Raw genomic sequence first — 24,865 nt, forward strand, 5'->3', positions numbered from 1 at the left:
TTCAGGCGGTGCAGTCGAGAATGTCGTAAACCTAGCATATCCCACATAGATAATGTGGCATCACGTGCAAGTATGCGAAGCTTTGTTGTTGCGTCAGTTCTTAATAGCGCAATCGGTCTCTTCATGGCACCTTTGTGAGTGCTTCTAGCAGCTTTATCGGCGTTTTCGGTTGGCCATGATGCTAGCTGGGGATATAGCTGCCTGATTCCCAGCCCAAGTTGGTCTTGTGGTCTACGACGTAAAGCGGATAGCAAACAATGCAGGGCTGCCTTCGAACCGGTGAATATACTCCATCCTCGTGGTTGATCTTCATGGATCCTGCGAAGAGTGCTGTGAAGCGCAGCACGCTCCGCAGCTGTCAGCGTTGTCCGGTGAGAAGATTTAAGCTGAATGTTCATGGCCTTTTCGGGAAAGTTGCAAGACAATCAAGATATGTGGAGGAACATAAATATTTCGTGAGACTGCACGTTGCATAGAAAGAAAGAAAAGAAAATCTTACGAATTGACATGATTTGTAGAGCAGTTCATTAACTACCTTATTCAAGAGGGAGTAAATGTACCTACGAGACGTGGGGAGTTTTTATAATTTTCTCAATTTCTCCAATTTGTAGGTGTTTATAAAGGCATTTTTGATTAAGCACACTAAGTGTGCGAAAATTTTGAGAGGTGTTGTAACTATAACATTTCATATGCATGCACTTTAGTACTTTTGTTGAGGAGCATTTCAGAACTAGCTAAACGAATTTGTCCGCTAGGACTTCTTTTAAGCATTATTCACTAAACTGTATTTTGGGTGAACGAAAATAATAACATTCATATTGCAATTCGCTTCAAAATAAAATGTTGAACTTTGGCAACCATATGTAACCTCAATTTGGAAAGGAAGAAAATTTTATTTAAAATGGAAACTCTACTCAAGGTACCAAGGTGCTTTTTCTGTCAGATGCGTAAGACAACTTACAACAGTTGGGCCAAATACACCGCTGAAAAGCTCGTTGGTGATGTAGATAATGTTCGTTTTGCAAGCCAAAACTATGTTTCCCGGAAATCGCGTTATATGTTTAGTTATGAATCATCAATGACAAAATTAACCATGTCCATAATTTGCAATAACATTTGCCAGTAATTCCTTCGCAAAACGTTTCCTGGAAATTACTATAGGTTTTCTCTTTGCAGTGCTTTGCCGTAATTGAGCAAGACACCAGCAAACCTCGTGGGGCTCAACCTCGGCGGAACCACGTTGTTGACGCAGGGTAGCATACCGGTTTCCTCAGAATGTGTGCTTCAATTTTCTTCAAGTTTGACTGAAAATGACGCATTCTTGACTTCCGATTGCTCCATGATAACACAAAAGTTTTGATCGTATAATAAAGGTGTTTATTAGTCACCCTTGCTTGGGCCTACCGTTAAAGCAGGGCACGGACTCTCAGCGCGAGCGGCGTTCCCTGAGCAAAGAGCTGTAAATATTGACCAACCAGAAAGCGCTGGACAGGAAGGCCCACTATAGGGTTCCTGTTCTTCGCTACAATAACCCTCAGGAATGAAAAGGAGCCGGCCGGCGGCCTAACAGCTACTCGCTATGAGTGGATAATCGTACGGCTTGAGGCGCTCGACGTTGACGACGTCTCGTCCACGGCGGCTTATGTCCAAAGACGCTTCAACGCGTTCGATCATGTAGTTGATGGGAGATACGGGTTGGACGACATGCTAGGGCCCTTTGTAGTTGGGCAGTAGTTTTGAACAGAGACCTTGGGCAGCGACAGAAGCCGAGAGCCACACAAGCGTTGCAGGAAGGAAGGTGGGCGCAAAAATTGTGTCATCACGAGTGCTCTTCTGGCGCTATTTGTCATCGGAGGTAAAGACCCGTGCGAGAGCGCAGCACTCTTCAACATGTTTTGCCGTTGCATAAATGGGTGCACATTCAGATGCACCCGATGGTATGGTAGAATTGTGTCGATGGTGGGCGACGGGTGCCGACCGTACAGTAAGAAAAAGTGTGAAAAGCCGTTCGTACTCTGAGTAGCAGTGTTGTACGCGCAGGTTACCAAGGGCCGAATGACATCCCAATTTGTGTCCTTGGAGGTGATGTGCATGACAAGCATGTCGCCGAGCCTATGGTTGCAGCGTTCTGTAAGACTTAGTTTCAAGATGGTACGCCATATTTGTCCGATGAACAACGTGGCACTCTTTGAGAATGGCTTCAACTACTTCGGATAGGAAGACACGTCCGCGATCACTGACCAGTTCCTCACGTCTGCGATCACACGTCCACGAAAGCTGAGCAGTTTCTCAGGTGGCTCATGACGCAGGATGAAACGACGAAGCTGGACGGAGGCAACATGGCGCGCTGTACCTTCCAGCAGGGCGACAGTTTCGGCCTATCGCGTGAGATGCTTGACTGCCACTATGGCCCAGTGGTTTACAGCCGATGTCAGAAGAAAATACCCATACAAGTCGGTGCCGTCGCGCCCAAACGCCCTGGTAGGGCAAGGTAAACGTTGCAGAATGGCTGGCAAAACGCAGGGTGACGATTTCCGGCGTTGGCAATAGGGGCAAGGGCGAACTTGTGAAGGTAGCTGCACATCACTCGCTACTATTACCGCTGTTGAAGGCGCTGGTACGTTTTGAAAACTTTCGAATGTGCACACTGTGCATCGGAGAGGAGAGCTGCGCATATTTCGGAACGCAGACGGCGAGGTGCTGCTAACAACCACTGGTGCCCATCTGGGTGATAACTGCGGCGGAGAAGAAGGTTGCCGCGTATGAAGAAATGGTGAGCTTGACGATGCAAAGTGCAAGTGGTTCGTTCTGCCGATGAACCAAAAAGCAAGTCTATAAAGGAGGTGACCCGATGGTCCTTGCACTGCTCAGAAGCGACGGTGTATACGGTTGAGCGAAGAAACGCCAAACTGGGATGGTGAGCGACAGGCATTCTCGTCCGGCACAGGAGAGCGTGAAGAGGCAGCGGCGTCAGAATGCTAGCGTGCACAGCAGTACAACACGCGGATATCGTAGTCCTGCAGGCGAAGTGCCCATCGGGCAAGGTGGCATAAAGGATCTTTCAATGATGACAGCCTGCATAGTGCATGGTTGCCTATGACTATCATAAAACTTTACAAAACTAGAATTTAATAAGAGCCCAGATCATAGCCAGGCACTATTTTCTGTCACAGTGTTATTGTCTCAGCTTTCGTGAGTGTACGACTTGCATAAGCCACAACGTATTCAGGAAACCCTTGTTTGCGCATGGCAAGAACAGCGCGGAGTCCAACACCACCGGCATCTGTGAGTACCTCGGCAGGGACTTTTAGGTCATAATGGTGCAAAATTGGCGGAGACATTAGCAATCGGCGGAGCTTTGTGAAGGCGCCGTCGCACTGGATACGACCATGAAGGGATGGGCCATTTGTTTATAAGTAGCTTTGTCAGGAGCCATACGACGGCGGCGAAATTGAGAATGAAGCGTGTGAAGTAAGAGCACATCCCTAAGAAACTACGCAATTCTTTGACAGACGTTACTTAGGGAATGCGGCGATGGCCCGAAATTTGCCTGGATTGGAGAGAAGTCTATTGATGTAACCTAGAATTCTCAGTACCCGCCGTGGTTGCTTAGTGGCTAAAATCTTGGGCTGCTAAGCACGAGGTACGGGATGGAATGGTGGCCACGGCGGCCGTATTTCGATGGGGCCGAAATGCGGGAACACCCGTGTACTTAGATTTAGGTGCACGTTAAAGAACCTCAGGCACCCCAAATTTCCGGAGTCCCCCACTGCGGCATGCCCCATAGTCAGAGCGTGGTTTTGACAAGTAAAACCCCATAATTAATTTTTTTAGACTTGTCAGCTGCCCAGCTGCAAATCGGCAGTTTTCTAGGTTTAGTTGTAGGCTAGCACTCGTTCAACAGGTCAAAACACACCAGAGCTTTTTAAAGTGCGTAGTGTAGTGAGGAGCAAAAACAACAACGTCATCAAGATAGCACAAGCCCTTGTGCCACTTCACGCCACGCAGAGCTCTGTCCATCATGCCCTCAAAAGTAGCGGGTGCGTTACAAAGTCTATGGTTGGTTTAACGTAAAGCTATTTCAAGTTTTTCTGTTGCAATTCTGCAATCATTCCTCCCATTTGATCAAAAAATTTGCGAGTCACTACCACTGTGCCTGTGGGTCACGCGACATAATGAAAACTGTGAAAACACCCCATCTAATACAATCTGTACACACTGTTTATGCATGATTACACGGAACGAAAGAAAAGTAATAATTCCTGAGTCGGTGTCTTTTTCGCCATTCGCGAAAGAGGTGCAATTTGACCGATTCGTCAAACGTTTTGAGGCTACGCCCATTTTACCTGTCTGTAACGCGACGTCACAAAACCACGAATACTCACCACGTCAAATTGACATGTACGCGTTAAAGACGCATTATTATGCCGCACAAAAGTACATTTTTCTGAATAGCCGGAGACTTCCCCATTCCAAAAGGAATAGAAGATGACTACCGCTGATCACTGTGGCACTGGCCATGCTCAGCTGTGGGGGAGCATGGATATATTTGCGTATAATATCAGATTTTACGAGGCAGTATAACGTTATCGATACCTGTCGGAATGTATACAACTTCGCTCTGCGAACTTTACTTTGCCGTGGATTCGTTTTAACGGCATCTTTAACGTTCCGTAGCATGTCGCCGCAATTTTCTATCATCCAGCGCAAGCTAAGCAACGGGAGGCGTTTCAATCGCGCATGGCGACCACACCCTCCTCATCCGGCCATTTTTCACTGCGCTGGCTCGGCCCCATCGAACTTCTCTCCATTTGAACGCGCTCCTCGCCCCTTCTCAGCCAATTAGATAAGAAAAACTGCTCAATGTAGCCAAAGTTATTCACTTTGAAACCATAGGAAACTTGGCATCCTAAAACCAAGAAGCGATTTTGATTGTGTTTTTCAAACAATGTTGCGGGTCACCACCCGATACGAAAATTTGGGCCAGTTGGTTCAGATTCACAGTAAGGTTTGTCACAGCGCAACACAAGACGTGGATTAAAAAAAGAAGGCATAAAAGTGCAGTGTCGTCGTTTTACACCTTCTTTTGTCCTCGTCTTGTGTTGCGCTGTAAGGAACCTTACCGCCCGATGCTTGCGTAGAGGGTTACGTAACTTCGACGTCAGGGGACTGGAATAAAAATGCAGTGGAATAGTTTTACATTATAGGGCCCAAAAAGGCATTACATCATATTCTTGTAAGCTGTCGGGCTTAACAAAGCTGTCTTCGGTGGATCGCCGTCTGTCATAGGTACTTTCTTATACCCTGAGCGCAAATCTGGAGGTGAAAGGAAGGCTGTCAGTTGCGTCGTACACTCTAAAAACTAAGGGAGTGCCGGGCACTCTCTTTGAGGGAGTAGCTGCTTGTCCCATATTTCACTCTCTTTTCGAGAGTAGATCGACCCTCTTTGAGAGAGAGTAGGTCAACTCCTCCTGACAGAGTTTTGCTACTCCACCGCAAGGGATTACTAGTACTTTTCCGCAGAGTGATAATACTCTTCCCACAGGGAGTGCTAGTACTCTTCCGCAGAGTGCTAATACTCTCCCCGCAGGGTTAATAGTACACCGCCAGACCGAGTACTTCTACTCCCCCAAACAGAGTGCTTGTACTCCTTCAGAACAGAGTGCTAGTACTCTTTCCAATACCCTCTTAGCCAAGTCCTGGTCACGCATGCAGGCAGGAAATCAGATCAAACTAGGGCCGCTGATATACTGTTCCCTAGGCGGCTCCTCAGAGACACTGGCCCGATTCCAAGCGGCCTTCAGAATAGGCGTGAGCAAAGTTATGCAGGATTTTAAAGTCATTTTTTCCTGGCTATTTGCTGCCTACCGTGAGGCGTGACTGCCCTGAAGCGGCCTATGCGTATGCGTCACGAACGCCACTGAGGAGAAAAAAAAGCGAATTAACACTTAATCTGCAAATATTTTCGCAAATTTCACAATCGGGAGTCACACAATCTAATTAGAATACAATTGTCAAGGGAATCGCATACTTATTAAGAATCACAATGCTCTATACATCATGTGTATTCGAGCCCGCGTACACTCGCATTTGTACAATTCAAAACACACATCATAACCATTACATCACAGCACCGCCACGCCCAGTCGTGTTCTTTTAGAGGTTATATATATACCAAACGTATTTGATGAATCGGCTGTGGTGGGTGGGGTTTCTCTGCAGTGTGCTGTGCTGTTGTGTACTGGAATACGTGTGCGTTTGCATCATTTCCATTCCTTGCTACGACTACCGAAGGAAGACAACGTAGACGATAACGTGAGAACTATTCACGGCTTGTCGTCACCGCAGGAAAATAACAAATGTGCCGTTCAGCTCATGATCGAGTGCTTCTCCAGTCCATGTTCTCCAAAATACGCGGATACAAAGTATTGCGCCAACCATCCACGTATGTGAATTTAATTCGCGCGTATACTGGTGAGCAACTGCGACGCCAGTACCAGGCATTTCGACGTGCCTCACGCTGCCGTGTAGGCGTTCTTTTCAAGTGCATTAGTTTAGAGTTTGGTTCAGTCCGCTGTGAGCTGTTGTCCTGCATTAGCAGCGGATCGTTAGCGTTTTGAAGCGCATGCATTCCAGCATTTGGAGACTGGTTATGCCGATAGCCGCGTCAAATGCATTGGCACGCATGTTTAAATGACTAATGTGTCCACTTGTTACGCGTGCACTGCTCGTATCATGTGGCAGTGCTCGTTCTAAAAGCTTCGAAGACCATCTACACTCATGCGTGTGTTCAATTTATATATGCACAGGATGGACTTGCCGGCTAGTTGGTTGAGCATTTAGAAGAAACAGCGCAACACAAGGACAACGCAAAAACATGCCACACCACGAAGCGCTGGTGTGGTTGATGCTTTTTTTCGTCCTTGCGTTTGCGCTGTTTCTTCTTCCACGATACACGCACACCACAGGTACGCGAAAGTTTAGGAGCATAAGTGGTTAACTCTGTTTTCCCCGTTTTCTCTCAGTGTCAATGGCACAGTGCGTTGCCCGGAATAGTGCACGCTTACCCCCATATGCAGAAATGCATCATAACTTGAAGCCCATGCTTGACTTGATCTAAACGACGCAAGTCGTGAACGCACCAAAAGAAAGACAGTGAGCTTCTTGGGGGACGTTCGCACCAGGCGTCGTTTATATCAAGTCAAGCATGAGCTTTGTATTAAGATACATTTCTGAATACGGGGGCTAGACATCTGCTTCTTCCAGAAAATGTCGAAGAAACGCCCGCCAAAACCAGGCACATTCGTAAACTTAACTAGGCAATACAAAGCTCCATAGAAAAAAAGAAGAGTGGTATTAAAAGCTTTCAGTATTTTTCTTTACTCCAAAATAGTTGCGCTCTCATGGCTTCACTGTACAGAGATAGTGCAGCGTTAGCTAGAAAGCATGAATTTCCCAACTCCATGCCAAAATAAGCTTGTAAAATTATTTAGGTGCTAGAATCCAGGGTCTGTAGCGATCCTTGAAAATCCTTTATTTCTAAAATGCCATTTTTCAAGGCATTGAAAACCCTTGAATTTTTAGAAGTACTGGAAAGTCCTTAAACTTGTACACTTGGCTAGACTTAGCAGACATTGCCAAGCGCTTTTTTTCCCTTCTGTGACACTCTTTCGCATGTCACAGAAAATTGTCTCTGGAGGTAATAGAAGGAAAGCGACATCCTTAAAGTTGAAATTACAAAGGAGCTGCAGATACCAGTTTTATGCAGATGGAACCGGCGACAAATGTCCTTGGAGGAGCAGAAGCAGGAAGCTCAACAGTTGAGGCATTCAAAGAGAAGCCGTGAAGAGTAAATTGAGAGCGACAGACACAATAAAAAGAAATTAGAAATGAGTATTGCTTATTTGATGGTGAAAAAAGCTGAGGCAACAGATGACATCACATACACTGTCAAACCAAACAGTATTCAAAAACTGCAAATGTTGCAGGTCCAAGTAGTTAATTGTGCTATTGCAGAAAAACTTTGAGCGCTTTCTTGAAATGCTTCCTTGTGTGCGTTTTGTGGTGGGCGGTGAAAGGCAAATTAGCAGTCTTTCAAATGTTTGAAATCACTGAAATGCGATTTGTTTTGTTTTCTTTTGTTTGCATTAAAGTTAACGGTGTTCTTGAACAAGTTATTGCCTGTCCAAACTACTACACACATTGCACGAGGTCCTTGAAGTTACTGTGTCGGGGCCTCGAAAGTCCTTGAAAACCATTGAATTTTTTTCTTCAATATTGCTACGAACCCAGTAGAACAACTGTCATGGAGTAAAAACCTTGGCTGAACAGGGGCTTATACGCAGAGCACAGGAAGACTAGAAAAGCAGTAGTAGGCATGGAGGGCCCTGAAAAAAATGTGCCACATCCGCTCGTCTGCCTTATGTTTCTGCACCGACTGTCGCATTTTTAATAGAAGTGGACTTTCTGTTCTACTCCAATAAACGCAACATTACGAACTCCAGTGTGGGGCAGTCCTTCAGCCAGTGCAGAACTTTTTCTGTACATCCGAGTCAGCTCTGTCATTTTTCCAGCATTGTAGTACAAGATTTGTTAAACTGGTTTAGCAGAATATGAGCAGTATACTCTTAAATTAGCTGTTTATTTGTATGCACAAGTGCAGGTCCTCAGTTTGATTGCATGACAAATTGCCATACCTCAATAGATACAAGAAACAATTTTATTACAGTTTAATAAAATCCAAACAGTAATAATCACAACAATATAATGACATACATTTCTTTTGGTACGTATACAGCCCATGTCTTGGCAGTGTATAAATTCAACTATACACCGCAAGTACTGTGTCTTGACCACTATTATTCACATGTGTAAAACCATCACAGTAATTAGTGACATACACTTTGTAACTGCTTTACATGAGCATAATATATACAAATGGTCCCTGTGTACCTACACATGACTAGTGCCACCCGAGTACTATTACTCACTGGTGTAAAACCAACAAAGCAGTTCTTTAAAAAATATCACAGCGCTTAGTGACGTACATGCTGTAACTCCCTTGTAGAAACTTAATACAAACACGTGAGGACACAGAAAGCTAGCAGTGGGCATACATGGGAATACCACCGCCTCAATACTAATTCACAAGTGTAAAACCAACCAAGCAGTTCTTTAAAGAATATCACAATGCTTAGTGACATACATTTTTAACTAGCTTATATAAGCTTTATACAAACATGAGAACATACACAAAGCTAGCGGTGCACCCGCATAGAAGTGCGGCCATCTGAACACGATTATTTGCAAGTGCAAGCTCAACAGAACAGTTCGTTATAGTGACGCACATTTTGTAACTGCCTTATACAAGCTTAGTGCAAGCACAAGAATGCAGAAAAATATAAATTAAAAACTTGCTCTATGCATACACAAACAGATCAACACAAATGGTAAACACCGCTTTGAAGACAAATGTTACTGTGCCAAAGCGCAGTGCTGTGCCGGTTGAAATTGCCACCCACAAAAGTATTGAGCAATGCTTAAACCACAGGCAATAAAGTGCTGAAAGACTGCGTCTCTAACGTAACTATTTTAATTCAAATTTCTTGAATATAGGGCTCGCTTGCAGATAAGGCATCTGATCCAACTGACCTGATTTTACACCTGCTACATGCATACAATGCACTCAGATATAACCGGTAATAATAATTATAAAAGGCATTTAAAAACTTGATAGTATGATGAAGATGCATGACTAGAAAAGTTCTGTCCCCCTCGTACTTGTTAAAAAGGTGTAAGTACGACACATGTTCTTTTTTTCCTCAATTTTTGCATTAATGGACAGCCGGGAACCTCGAACCGACACAAAAAAAAGATACTGCTATGTTAATAGTGTTATGAATAATTTTTTGTGAAAGCTTTTTTACAGACAAGTTGCAGTCTCGTTTCTGGAGGTTGAGCTGTATCTTGCAAAATAACTTCAAAAGTGGTCACATGGGAGCATGACACTATATCATAATGTTAGTTTCAGTTGACTCTCTTGCCCTACAAGTCGCTGCTCACTGTGGCCAGTGATGCAACAGCAGTCTCTGTGTGATTTTCATCACACTTCTGTCCTATGCCATTCTTACCAGAGTTGGCGGCACATATATACCCAAATTTCGATAGTCTTGCTTTCTCAGGTGGTTGCTTTTGATTTGCTCAATATCAGTTGGCACTTCAGCTGCATCAAACTTCTTTTTTACCGCTTCAACAACAACATCAACAACAATCTTATGACACCTGTGTTGTCCTTCTAGTTGCCTACAAAGACCAGTCAATCTAGCAACAACACTGACAGTCTCTACTATCTTGTAATGGGGGAGAGGTGTGTCCCACCATGTGTTCCACATTGTTGTCACTATGTGGGCTGGCTGGGGAGGCAACAACTGTAATATGTTTGCATTTGCATATATTAAAGTGATGCTTGTATTGTGTTATAACACCTAACTTAGTCTTGCACTTGCTGCACAATAACACTTGCTCACAGTCGTGGTGAAAAGCTTTTGTATGTTGAGCAAATGAGTTGTATCCACTACAAAAAAAGTCAGTGATAGCACACATGTTTCTCTACCAGGCCTGGTGTGGTTCCTTCTGACACTGCTGCTGATACTGACGCGCTGCTGCTTGCCTCGTACACTGTTGCAGCTGCAGCAGACATGGCAGTCTCTGTATCTATTGCTGCCGTGTCATCTGTCATGGTAACTTCCAAGTGGTATCGGGCTCACTTCTGCAACAAAGATGTTGTTTGCCCCTTGAGGGCTCTCATGATCAGGGCCAATAATTTCGTAGGCATTGTCTCCTGCATCGAAGAACCAATAAGAACAGCATGAATTAATAAACATAGCTCTAAAAAGTACGGACATCAAGACTTAACCACAAGCTTTGCACATAAGTGACCGGGCTTAATGAATAATACTTGCAGGAGGAGTTACACAATTGTTTGTGTATATTACAGTAAAGCCTCATCAGAAGATATTCAAGAGGCACGGGAAACATGTCTCTCGAAACCAAAAATTTTGAGACACTGAGGAGCCAGACTAGATCACTTTATTATGCATCATCACTAAAGTATGTTTTGATATATCTGAAGGAATAAATGCTCAGGGTGGCGTAAAGGGCCCCTAAACCACTTCTCGACATTTTTTGAACATTTCAAGTAAACACGCGTATCGAAATCAGAATGCCGTCACGATCGACGCAGCCAAATGCCAGAGTGCGTAGCACTGCCGGAGCACCACAATATGAAGAAAATGACCCCGTGCGCCTCTCTGGACCTATCCTGCACCCCCCAGTTTGTCCTGACGTCACCAGGCGGTCTCTGATGATGTCACCAGTTTCTGGTGCTGTCGATTGGTCGAACGAAAGTGTACGACTGCCGCAAGGCCTGCAAGCAAATACACACACTCCTTCTTCCTCGTCACGTTGCGCGCGATGCCATTGTGGGCAGCCAATGGGGGCAAAGAACAGAAACGCCAACAGAAGGGTCTCCCTATGAGGTTCTTCAACACGAGTCACCATACAGTTCCGTTGTATTAGCGCCACCCCTCGCAGGACGACGGGCCAGTGCGGCAGCAACAGAGCTCGTTGGTGTTGGCCTGCCCGTAACATTTGGAGGTGTACTAGGCAAGGAAAAGACGATACTGTCCATATGGCGTGTACCACATGAAAGAGTAAAATGAGTGGGGACTACTTTTCAATAATCAAACACACGTAGCTCCACTATTACTGCACCGTTTCGAAAAATTCTCGTGGCTACCTGTTCATTGCCTTATTGTGTAGAACTGCAACACCGCAACTAAATTTCAACCTCGGTGGTTTAGGGGCCCTTTAAAGAAGACATTCACAGCTTTTTAGTGACTGTAGATTGTGTTAGCTTCCTTCCCAACTTCTGGAATTTAAACACTTCACTTTGCAAGCCTTGTTGCTCGCAGTACCTTTGAAGTGCTCTTAGACGCTCGTCAGCTTCAACTGCCGACACTTTCTGCCCTGCACTGTCCTCGTTGCCCTCCTTTTCTGGTTCATGCTAAAAGAGACATGCGCGATTGACTTGTGTAAGGATTGCGTGATCTTTACGCCCTTCGGAGCACACAAGGTGCACAAAGTGAATGTGTCTGGGTTGTGTCCCTTCGAAGTAGTGAATACTTAAAAAGTCATCCTTAGTAACAAAGGTGTCTCTTGTATACAATATTGTTAACGTGGCAAACATCGGAAAACCAAGCAAACCATTTTCAGATGTCTCTTACAACCAAGTGCATCTTGTAATGAGATTCTACTGTACTGAATATTTTTCATCTATGGATCATCTGCATGTACATATAGTCACAAAGACATGTTGTGTGGAATGGCGAATCGGGAAACAGTTCGTACTCTTACTTTTTGTCCATAACATAAGCAGCTGATAACAATATGATAAAAAAGCAGGCAATGAGGCTAGAATGGGACATAATCCTTCAGCTCTAAACAGTTTTTTGGGCCCACATCATTCCCTCATATGACATAAGGAAACAACTTGATTGCAGTAATGGCTGCATGTGATGTGAGTTGATTGAAACAAACTATACGTAAGGTTGTCCTGTATGTAATTTTATCAGAGTGCTTTTTAGATGTCCTGCTGGTGATCCTGGCTGCGCGATGCTTCTCATGCTTTTTGGCACGATTCCTTTTTTTCCACTCCACTTTTTTTTCAAATTTTCTCCCCTTTCCCTTCCCCCTTGTGTAAAATAGCACACTTGAAGTATCAAATCTGTTGAACTAACGTGTGTATCAAACCTGTTAACATGTGTGCTTCTCTGTGGTATGTGTTGTATTTTTGCGCTGCACAATTCAATTCAAGATGAAAGATGGAACGTCCCTGCCTTTAGTTTAATTGTGTGTGTGTGTGTGCGTGTGTGTGTATATGTCTCTCTCATGTTTTGAAATATATGTACATTCAGGAGTGCCTGCATGTTCTTCTCTCCTGCTCCAGTGACGAAAAGGAGAGCCTGTTTATGTACCATAGTAAAAAATTCAAAGGTTTTCACTGTGCCCATTACATCCCTTATCATATCGATCTGTCACAATACAGAGTAGCAGTGGTCCATAATACTAGCCCATCTCAACATAATTATGAATTAACACATACCGACATGCTGCGAAACAGCTGTTGCAAAGCCGCTGGTGAAGGCAATTTCCGCAGCACTGCAGTGGTACAGCCGAGTTCCACCTGTATAGTGACAAATCCATATGCGTGTTGGCAACTCAGTAGTTGCTGATGGTTTCATAAGCTTTACACTACACAATAAAGTAATCTAGACAACTTTGTTGGAACAAATGCACATAATTAGGACACCACTTAAACACTAACACGATTAATTGCCCCCAATCTCTCACTCACTAAGGGATAATACTACTGAAACATCGGTGGAGAGCTCAGATTAACACAGCCCATAAAGGACAAGCGTTCTTTGAGGAAAACAGCTATAACAGCGGTTAGTTTTCTTGATCATTTTATGTGGTAGCTTTGATTTAAATGTCATGCAGTACTATAAAATACGAAATGCCGCATTTCTAGCAGCAGAAGGCGTCGTCAGGCTCATGGTACAACAGATTTTTGCACTGTTTGTCAGTGAGCCGACACATACAAAGAAAATGAATTCACACATACATATAGAGTGTCAAGTGCACTTCTCCTTCTGAAAACGCAGCCACCAGTTCCAATGTTGCTGCAAGGAAAGGTTATATAAAGTGCGAGACTGCATGGAACTGCCACTTATGACTGTAAATGTATGGTCTGCTGATTGCAGAGGTAGTCACAGTCTCTTTCAGAAGCATTACTAAAGAATAAGTTAAAATCTATTCATATGTCACGAATTTCATGCATCCACAGTTTGGCTAAATAACCTGTGAGAAAAAGACATGTTTACCTGGAATAGCAACCTTCTTTCCTGCTGCAAAACTTTCCTTCGAATTATTGAAATAACTTTATAGTGTAATAATATATTGTGTTGCTTGCAACTCCTTGCCGGCAGTGGCGAGTTACAGTGTTTATATCCGACTCATTGGGCGACAATACTGCCAAACACAAATGCTTCACGAACACGAGAACACGTCACTCGCAGAGAATAGCAACCATATATGCCTCTGTGAGACATGATCGCCCCTTTGTGGTCAAAATGTACATTAGAACGACATCACCATCTCATTAAAAAAAAAGCCTCCGTACAAGGCAGCCACCAATGCATAATGTGAAATTGCAACTGATGTCCACTTACTGGTGGCCTGTGTTTGAGTCACTTTTGGCAGTTGACTGGGTGCTGAAAAATGCACGTCCTGGGCTGTCCCTGCGAAACATACAATGCTATGTCAAATGTTGAAAATACATATATGTCGGCATTTCATCAGTCGCAAAACAAACGAGTAAACTAATAAACAACTGTAATGTAAACAGAGTACACATCATAAGATAGGCTGTCAACTGTTAAGGCATTACGCAAAAAACCTAATGCATAGCAAAGACTATATGTATACACACGAAGCTGACACACAATTTAATTCGCTCTAGGTTTTTCCGTGCAGTATATTGAAATTATTATGTCTCGTGGTTAGAGCAAAATTAGTGTAAATTACGAACTAAATTATCTACCCTGGAAACTTTTCTTCAATATGCACCTGTGCGCGCTTCGAACGAGTAGCGTTGTAAAATTTACGTACATGGCATTTAACATAGTTGCTGAACACGGATTTCCTTTGCCCTGTGTCGTGTACAGTGAGCTACATATATCTGCCCCCCCCCCCTTTTTTGTACTAGCCATACTGCGTGCCACTGCACCTATACGCACGTCAATAAACCTCACGACACAGAAATAAAAAAAGCGCCAATCACCCATGCCTGCATGTTGTAGTGGGCCTAACCTAACCAAGCATGGGCTGTTGCTTTTCATAGTAAACATAGGCACCGTGCTCATTGCAAGTATGTATCATGTCGCTAAGCAAATATGCAATTTCATTGTGCCACTATTTTTTTATCACATGGATATATCTGTTGAGAGGCAAGACAAAAAGCAGTCACTTCTCAGAACTAATCAGCTTTCTTAAAACACATTTTTAACTTTTCAATGACACTTGCTGCTATGTGTTTGTCTCCAGAGAGCATACTTGATTTGACTTTCCAATCAGAGACATTACATAAATATACCATGTTAAGATGACTGCCTGGAGCACGTGAGAATGTTCATCTTCGTGTAACATACTGTATCTTGATTTTGTTGACATTTGGTCAAATGGTACACCCAATATACCCACATACTAGTTTTCTTGTCCAAATAACATACCAATGTATTTTGATTTTTTGGCATTGGCTCCTCTGCACTACGTGAAGTCACGCTGCACTGGCTCTTTCACATCCTCGTGTCCTTGCAGCTGCCTTCTTGCGTTATATAAAGCGGGTGCCTGAAAAACATCGTATGTAAAAGTCAACACAATGGCATGGTGCAAAACAACATCAAGACAGTCAAGGCCATGGCAATAAAAAAGTCTTAGCTCTTAGTCTTCCTAGTGAAATGCATGCAAAACATCCAAATGACTGCAACAGTCAACTGCTAAACTAACTTCAATTTTTAGATTTAAGCAAAAAAACAAATAAACCACAGTTCATCCTTGTTTTTCATGAATGTTAGAATACTCCTGTTAATGAATAGAATATTGGTCATTTTCAGACGTCATAGGTCTGTCATGAGTCTGGTGTATCGCAAACACCACTTGTGACACATCCTAAGCACGTGCCCAGTGTGCCCCCCCCCCCCCCGCACCATCCCTGGTTGTGCCACTGCTGAAGCCATAATTTGAGGATTATAGCTGCAAACATGATGCTCAGTAGGGATGAAAATATTGTCCTTCAGCTCAATGGATATATGGATGTGCCTAAAAAAAAGGGCAACAAGGCTTGTTATGGCAAGCTTACCCACATTTCAATACTAACAAGTTCACTGCGGCCTGCATCTAAGCTTACTAAAAAGCATGAACTTATTTTCATGCATGAGGTGCGCAGTGGAGTTCATTTTTGACAGATCCGACTACTGCTGCAGCTTGAAATCTAGCATTTTAGATTCTTGTAGGCATGTAGAAGTTGCAGTTAAACCGCAGTTATTAGTTTATTACACCAACCTATTGTTCTGTGTACGACAGACTGGTAACACGGAATTAAAGCAACATTTTATTTTGATATTTTATTTCTCTACTAAAAATATTCAAGCGATAAACACATCTTGATCTGCCATGCTATAGCAAAATGCACACATTACGCTTGTAACCCCCAGGGGAAGGCTGATTTAGCTGTTCATATGACATAACTCTGACACGCCAACTCATATTAGCAAATGCAGAGGCATGTCCAAAACAATAAGCGTATGCAAAGCGCCCCTGCAATTGTAATTCCACACAGCAGCCGTTATATTCGATGCCGATGCGTAACTAGCTGCTCGACAATTCACCGAGTTCGTAGACATAAGCATCCTTTCAGTTTCGCACCGTGCACGAAAACCGCAACAGGAGCCAAAACCAGACCTATAATCACACCATTTCAACATGAGCAAAAACAGTTCAGTCTTAGGGATAAACACTGTGAGAGCGATTTAGTGCGCGACGGCGACGAGCGACCGCTTCGAGCGACAAAACGGGCCGTCGCTTGAACAGATGGCTCGGTTCTGGAAATCTAGAAATCGTCGCTCGTCGCCCAGAAGTGCTATGAGCGACTAGCCAATAGCGCGAAGCCGGAACTGGATGTACATACATCGCTCAAACACTACTGATTGTCGCGCGGAACGAGCAAATGATTCAATTTTTATACGTGCAAGGATAAGAACGTACTGCAAGACCTCCGGAAATATTTTATGCTACTTTTTATAGTAAAATACATCAACGTAAATTACTAAAGCACGCGTCACGCTTGACTGCAGCCCTCATGCCGGCAACACCGGGGAGGCGTGGCTCAAAATCGTCGCTCGCACGGAGTACGACTTGTAGGCGACGAGCGAAAGCGACAGCCATCTGTCGCGTCGCTTGTAGCTGCCGCGCGCAAGATGGCTTATATGGGGTTTATACTTTTTTCATCATAAAACATGCATTCCTCATGCGTTTTCAGTAAGTTCAAGATAACGCGCCCAACTGACCTCTTGCAGCATGCAGCTGAATGCCTGCGGCAAGGTTTCTAACTAGCACTGGTGCTGTACGTAACTTCAGTGGTCGCAGATTCCCCCTGCGCGAGACACCGTCAAGCGCGCGGTTTATTTATTAAAAAAAAGCATGCTGCCAGCAAAATGACGCCTTCTGTTATGTGATTCCTTAGTTCAACAGCGTTCCGTACACAGTAGACTGCCAAACTGAATAAATTCAAACACACAAAACGCACGCTAATCACGCTCCGCATAGGCTCGGAATCACGGGCTGGTGAACTAACCATTTTAAGCGTCCTCTCGCCTGGCGTCTTATTGAACATACCATAGTTCTGGCAGCGCTTGCGATTTTTAAAGCTCTTACGGACAACGGCAAAGTGATAAAATCATATGCAGTTATCGCGACGACTGGCTTTTTCGATTGACATCGAGAGACAGCGCGTACGCCTAGTCCTTTGTCAATCGCGTCGGCTAAGCGCAGCGACGACTTCCTGGCGATAGCATGACATATACGGAGAATGTGCACCTAAGTTAGAATTCACTTACCGTGGAGGATTTGTTGTTATATCCAAGGCATGACGAACGACTGTCGTGTTTTCGTGGCTACGTGAGATGGCTGACACGATCTCCCTCGTCTGGCCTTTGCTCGCTGAAGGATCACCTTTCTCCGGTGCTGTGTTGTTCCGCGATCTTGAGCGCGCGCGCGCGTGGTGGAGCCACTCCGAGTGAAAAAGTAGAGCGCTCGCTACGCGTTCCTTTGAACTGCGGCGGCCTGTTCTCTTAGAAGCAAAACGATGTGTTCTTTGCTCAGCGTGCATGAATGATACATTGCCATGTTCGGGGCCAGCCACCTACAGTAGAAGCAGAAGATTACGCTACGTTTTGTTTTCTATTGCCGCAAGAGTCTCTCTTTTCTATTGTCGCAAGAGTCTTTTCACTCTCTCTCTCTCTGAAGGGGAGAGTGAAAAGCACATTTCACTCTTTCCTTGGTGACAGAGTGAACAATGCATTTCACTCTCCTCGACATTTTGCGAGAGTAAAACGACGCTTTGAAGAGTGAACCGGCAGCTTCACTCCTGCGATACCCTTCCTAGTTTTTAGAGTGTATAAGCGGCGGAAAGGGTAGACATCCTTGCGAGTGATTTTGTTGAAGTGTCGGTATTGTCCACGAAGAACTGCACACAACCATCTTTCGTCGTAAGAAACAAGACGGGGGATGCCCATGGACTGTTGCAAGGTCGTATCACCTTGCAGCGAAGCATGTTGTCGGTTTATTCATTGATTACAAGACGTTCGGTAGGAGATACATGATACGGACGTTCCTGCACTGGCGGTGTAGCAGTTCACGTCCAGCCTAGGGAAGATTCCCTATATCGAACGAAGGAGGAAATTGCTTCAAGGGACACAAAAGCAGAGATCGCTGGACCGGTGTAAGGTTATCGGCAATAAAAGAACCGAGCACATCCCTGGGTGAAAGGTCTCACGTCGCAAAGCACTGAGCGAAGTTTAACTAGCACAGTAATTGTCATAGGGCATGTCCATAACTTGCACGTCTTCCATTGCTTCTTCGTTGCCAAGTCATTCTCCCTGGAGCAGCATTTTACGATATGGGAACGGGTTGCAAACGAAAAGTGTGCTCTACCCCGGTGTGATGTCCACTGTCGCAAAAGGTAGCAGCAGACCTTTCTGACTGAGAAAGCGGTCAGATGGAGACAGTACTGCTACAGCATCTGAGATTAAGCAGCAGTGCATGGGCACGACCGTTGACGCTTTCGGAGGATCGTCGGTGTCGGCTTGGACAAGTAGTATGCGCGAAAGCGAATAATTGTCATCATCATCATCATCATCATCATCATCATCAGCTAGGCTGCACCAACTGCAGGACAAAGGCGTCTCCCATACTTTTCCAACTACCTCGGTCATGTGCTTATTGGGGCCATGTTGTCCCTGCAAATTTCTTAATCTCATCCGTCCACCTAACTTTCTGCAGCCCGCTGCTACGCTTCCATTTCCTTGGGATCCAATCCGTAACCCTTTATGATCACCTGTTATCTTCCCTCCTGATTACATGCCCTGCTCATGCCCATTTCTTTTTACTGATTACAACTAAGATGTCATAAACTCGAGTTTGTTCCCTCACCCGATTTGCTCTCTTCCTATCTCCGTAACATTATACCCATCATTCTTCTTTCCATAGCTCGTTGCGTCGTCCTCAGTTAAAGTAGAACCCTTTTCGAAAGGCTCCAGGTTTCTGCCCGGTACGTGAGTACTGGTAAGACACAGCTGTTATACACTTTTCTCTTGAGGTATAATGGCAACCTGCTGTTCATGACCTGAGAATGACTTACAAACACACCCCAGCCCATTCTTATTCTTCTGATTATTTCAGTTTCGTGATCCTGATTCTTGATCACTACCTGCCCTAAGTAGATGTATTCCCTGACCACTCCACTCATTCGCTACCTATCGTAAACTACTGTTCTCTTCCGAGACTGTTAAACATTACTTTTCTACACATTCTGCAGAAAACTAATGCGTTTCTGCATTTTCTACAGATTAATCTATAGACCCACCCTTCTGCTTTGCCTGTCCAAGTCAGTAAGCATGCATTGCAATTGGTTCCCTGGGTAACTAAGCAAGGCCATATCATCAGGGAATCGCAAGTTACTAAGGTTTTCTCCGTTAACTCTTATCCCAAATTCTTCCCAATCCAGGTCCCTAAATACCTCCTGTAAGCAAACTGTGAACAGCATTGGAGAGATCGTACCTCCCTGCCAGACACCCTTCTTTATTGGGATTTTGTTGCTCTCTTTATGGAAGACTACGGTGGCTGCGGAGCTGCTATAGATATTTTTTAGTATTTTTACATACGGCTCGCCTACACCGTGATTCCGTAATGCCCGCATCACTGCGGAGGTTTCAATCAATCGCTTTCTCGTAATCAATGAAAGCTATATATAAGGGTTGGTTATATTTCGCGCATTTCTCTATCACCTGATTGATAGTGTGAATACGGTCTATTGTTGAGTAGCCTTTACGAAATGCTGCCTGGTCCTTAGGTTGACAGAAGTCTAAGCTGTTCCTGATTACATTTGCGATTACCTTAGTAAATACTTTGTAGTCAACGGACAGTAAGCTGATCGGTCTGTAATTTTTCAAGTCTTTGGTGTCCCCTTTGTTATGAATTAAAATTATGTTGGCATTCTTCCACGATTCCGGTTCACTCAATGTCATGAGGCATTGCGTATACAGGGTGGCCAGTTTCTCTAGAACAATCTGCCCACCATCCTTCAACAAATATGCTGTAACCTGATCCTCCCCAGCTCCCTTGCCGCTTTGCACAGCTCCCAAGGCTTTGTTTACTTCTTCGAGCGTTACTGGTGGGATGTCAAATTCATCTAGACAATTCCCTCTTCCATTAACTTCGTGAGTGCCTTTGGTTCTGTATAAATCTCTATAAAACTCCTCAGCCACTTGAACTATCTCATTCATATTAGTAATGATAATGCCGGCTTTGTCGATTAGCGCATACATCTGATTCTTCCCTATTCCTAGATTCTTCTTCACTGCTTTTAGGCTTCCTCCGTTCCTGAGAGCATGCTCTATTGTATCCATATTATACCTTCTTATGTCAGCTATCTTACGCTTGTTGATTAACTTGGAAATTTATGCCAGTTCTATTCTTGCTGTAGGGTTAGAGGCTTTCATACATTGGCGTTTCTTATTCAGATCTTTCATCTCCTGCTATAGCTTACCGGTATCCTGTCTAACGAAGTCACCACTTACTTCTATTGCAGGCTCCTTAATGATGCCCATAAGGTTGTCGTTCATTGCATCAACACTAAGGTCCTGTTCCTGAGTTAAAGCCGAATAGCTCTTCTGTAGCTTGATCAGGAATTCTATTTTCCCTCTTACCGCTAACTCATTGATCGGCTTCTTATGTACCAGTTTCTTCCGTTCCCTCCTCAAGTCTAGGCTAATTCGAGATCTTACTATTCTGTGGTCAGTGCAGCGCACCTTGCCGAGAACGTCCACATCTTGCGTGATGTTAGGGTCGGCGCAGAGTATGAAGTCTATTTCATTTCTAGTTTCGCCATTCGGGCTCCTCCAAGTCTATTTTCGGTTATCCCGCTTGCAGAAGAAGGTATTCATTATCCGCAAATTATTCCGTTCTGCAAACTGTAATAATAACTCTCCCCTGCTATTCCTGTAACCTATGTCATATTCCTCAACTGACTTGTCTGCAGCCTGCTTCTTGCCTACACTGGCCTCGAAGTTGCCCATCAGTATATTGTATTTTGTTTTGGCTTTACACATCGCCGATTCCACGTCTTCATAGAAGCTTTCGACTTCCTGGTCACCTTGACTGGATGTAGGCGCGTAGACCTGTACGACCTTCAATTTGTACCTCTTAAGTTTCAGAACAAGACCTGCTATCCGCTAGTTAATGCTATAGAACTCCTGTATGTTACCTGCTATATCCGCATGAATCAGGAATCCCACTCCTAGTTCTGGTCTCACCGCTAAGCCCCGGTATCACAGGGCGCGCGCTCTTTTTAGCACTCTATATGCTTCATTCGTCCTTCTAACCTTACTGAGTCCTATTATATGGCAGGGTCTCTGTGGGGAAGTACACGAGAGCACATGACTGACTGAGCAGGCGCTTGCTAGGGTGGAGAAGGATATGTTGGCTGGGATGCGTCTTCAGGCATGGTTGAGCATAGGGTACGGCATCGAAATTCCACGTTTGATGTTGTGGGCGGAAGTAGTATCCACTATTTGTAAAGGTTTTTATTAGTCACAAGCGTTTGGACCGACCGCCAGGGCAGCGGACGGACTCTCAGCATGGGCGGAGTTCCCCGAGCAAAGCGCTGGAGAAACTGACCTACTTGAAAGCCCTGCACAGGATGGCCCACTAAAGCGTTCCTCTTCTTCGCTACAGTATTAACGCTTTTCATAGAGTTTGAACTACGACGATCAAAATCGCTGCAGTACAAACAAGCGCATTAGAGCCAATAGTCAGCGTTTTCATTTTTGATTGATATCACAAACTATGAATAACTGAAATAAATTACGAAGCCACAAATCTCAATTGTAATAGCAACAAGTCCTTACAAATTTACACCTCTTTTAAAGAAGGAGCTGTGTCAAATTGCCATGAAGTCAAGGTGAATTTTATAAGCGACGTGAATTTGGCGACATGTTTGGAGCACTTCTATTGCTCGTTATGGCATGAAATTTCGAACATATATTCTGCATTGAATGAAATATCTTTTGGCATCAGCCAAAGCGAAACGTTTGTTGAGAGTAGTTGCGGATCATTCCCCCTTGAACTTCGCTTTGCGCATATTTTACCATGTAGGTTGGGCCTGCAAGTTTTAAAGTGCAAAGCTTTCCCTCATCTTTGCTGCTGATGGCAGTGGTCTTGCATGATGGACTCTTCCTGGAGGTAACAAAACCGGTAACGGAGGCAGCCCTGGCAGGTTGGTTTCGTACGTAAGCGCAGACATGAGCACCAACAGAAAAACGCCGTCATCGTTATTTCATCGTCATGACTGCATCATCATGATTCCTTCATTGTAATGCCATAGTCATCGTTCCGTCGTCCTCGCTTTCTCAAGAATCCATCGCCGTCGTTCCATCGTCATCATTCCTTCGCCTTCTGCCATGGTTGCCAGTGTGTTGTTATCACGCTGCCTTGATTCAGCCGTCACATTTACCTTGTCGTTCAGTCGTCAACACTTCGTCATCGTCAAGCTGTCGTTGTCGGTCCACAACCGCCATTTCCTTGTCCTTAAAGAAGCGTCATCTTCTCATTGTCGTTATTCCGTCGTCTACGCGACATCGGTGTCGCCACTCGCACATTATATACAATAACACATCCCATCATACACGATCCTGCTACTCGTGCACTTAGAATATCATCTAGTGGTTTGTCACAACTAAATAACGAAGCTTTCTTTCCCTAAGCTACATGTTTGGGGGTGGACTTTTGCATCGCGCGATGGCCCGTTCCCAGAAATAGTGCTAACGCCAGTGGCCTAGGGTAGGTGTCTACCCTGCAACTGGCGAGATGTGACATACTTGTCCTAAAAGTTCTCAGTTGCATTATTTTTTTACGATTCACAAATGCACCCTAACTGGAACATAAAAATGTTTTCCGACAAACTAAGTCATATGCAATAGGTCAACTATATTATTGAGCTGACAGATAAAGAGGTAAGGACACCATGGGCCCTATAACATAAAAATATTCCAATATGTTTTTATTCCATTCTCATCACGTCTAATTTACGTAACCGCCGACGACAGCATCGGGCGGTGACCCGCTGCGTTGCTTGAACATCCGAATCAAACGCTCTCCTCATTAATAGGAGGTCACTTTTGTTTCCTTTGAAAACGAATAGCATTCCCTACATTGAGTGAAGGTTGAGGACAGGGCGTGCTGGTATAGCATATTAGAGGCTCGATTGCGCAACATTTGGACGACACACACAGAAGAGAAACAAGCGCTCTATGGTGTGTGTTTCTCTTCTGTGTGTGTCGTCCAAATGTTGCGCAATCGAGCCTCTAATACGCTACATTGAGTGGCTTTCCTTATCTAATTGGCTGGCAAGAGGCGAGGAGCACGCTCAAATGGGGATGGTTTCGATGGGGCCGAGACGGCGTACTGAAAATAAATAACCAGCTGAAGAGGGTGTTGCCGGCGTCTTTGATTGATCCGCTTCGCCTTATTTAGTTTGCGGTGGCTTGTCTAAAATCGCGCAGGCGTGTAACAGACAGTTAAAAAATGACAACCATTCCACTCTGTGAAGATGGAATGGCAGCAAAAACACTTTGCTTTTCGTTTGAGAGCTTCGACTGTCGTCAACTTTCGTTGGAATTCCACCTTCCCAAAGTGCGATGGTTGCTATTTGTTTGAAGTGTCTGACGGGGAGTTGATGTGTTTGAATGGATGTTTTAGTAAAGGCAGTGGTTGGTGTTCGATTGAGACTGTTATTATTTTGTCGGGGCAGTCACGATTGCTTCAGGATCACTGTGATATAAACTCAGTCGTTTGACTGCCACCCTAGAGGGGTTCTTGGCTAGAATAAAATCAATGCACGTCCGGTCATGAGTGGTAGACATCATGGGGTTACAGTAGCATTGCAAGCCAAACTCTTCCAATATGTATTCCTTGCACATTTCTTCCCTGGCTTAAAAAATGCCCAGGTTCAGGCCTCCGTTAATGATTACAGATGTGGTATCATCCTTTCTAACCCACTGGAAATACGTGGTCATAAACGCCTTGATTTCGGCCTTCGGTTGGGCGGTTGGCGCCAAGAATTATTAAGTCCTTTCTGAAAAATTTGTACGAAACATTTTTTCAAAAAGATGTGTTCTTAGCCGTGTGCCTGGGACCTCTTTGGGTCCCACGTGTGACAAGAATAGTTCAATGACGCATTATAGGTTCCCAATCCCACAACGGTGTGTGCCATTGAGCATGGGCCCTTTCTGTTCTATCACCAGGATCATCGCACAGGGTGATTATTTCTTTTGCCGCACGCCTAAAAATCTACAGAAGGACAGTCACATACAGCTTTCGCTGTAAAATGTTGCTAAAACGGATTCCCAGCAAAGAATATTTGGCAGAACGATGTCGTATACGTGCCGTAAGGGCCCGATAACGTTATACG

General features: G+C 44.4%; 1 long non-coding RNA gene across 1 annotated transcript; it reads right to left on the minus strand.

Annotated features, from left to right (window-relative positions):
- Nucleotides 1-8,697: 8,697 nt before the first annotated feature.
- On the minus strand, nt 8,698-13,243 carry LOC140218324 (uncharacterized). The gene is made up of 2 exons (XR_011894590.1): nt 13,163-13,243; nt 8,698-10,840 (listed from the first exon to the last, which is right to left on the minus strand). It is a non-coding gene; the product is annotated as an uncharacterized lncRNA (long non-coding RNA).
- Between the last annotated feature and the right edge of the window lie 11,622 nt (nt 13,244-24,865).

The sequence above is a fragment of the Dermacentor andersoni genome, chromosome 5, assembly GCF_023375885.2.
Source record: "Dermacentor andersoni chromosome 5, qqDerAnde1_hic_scaffold, whole genome shotgun sequence".
NCBI lineage: Eukaryota > Metazoa > Arthropoda > Arachnida > Ixodida > Ixodidae > Dermacentor > Dermacentor andersoni.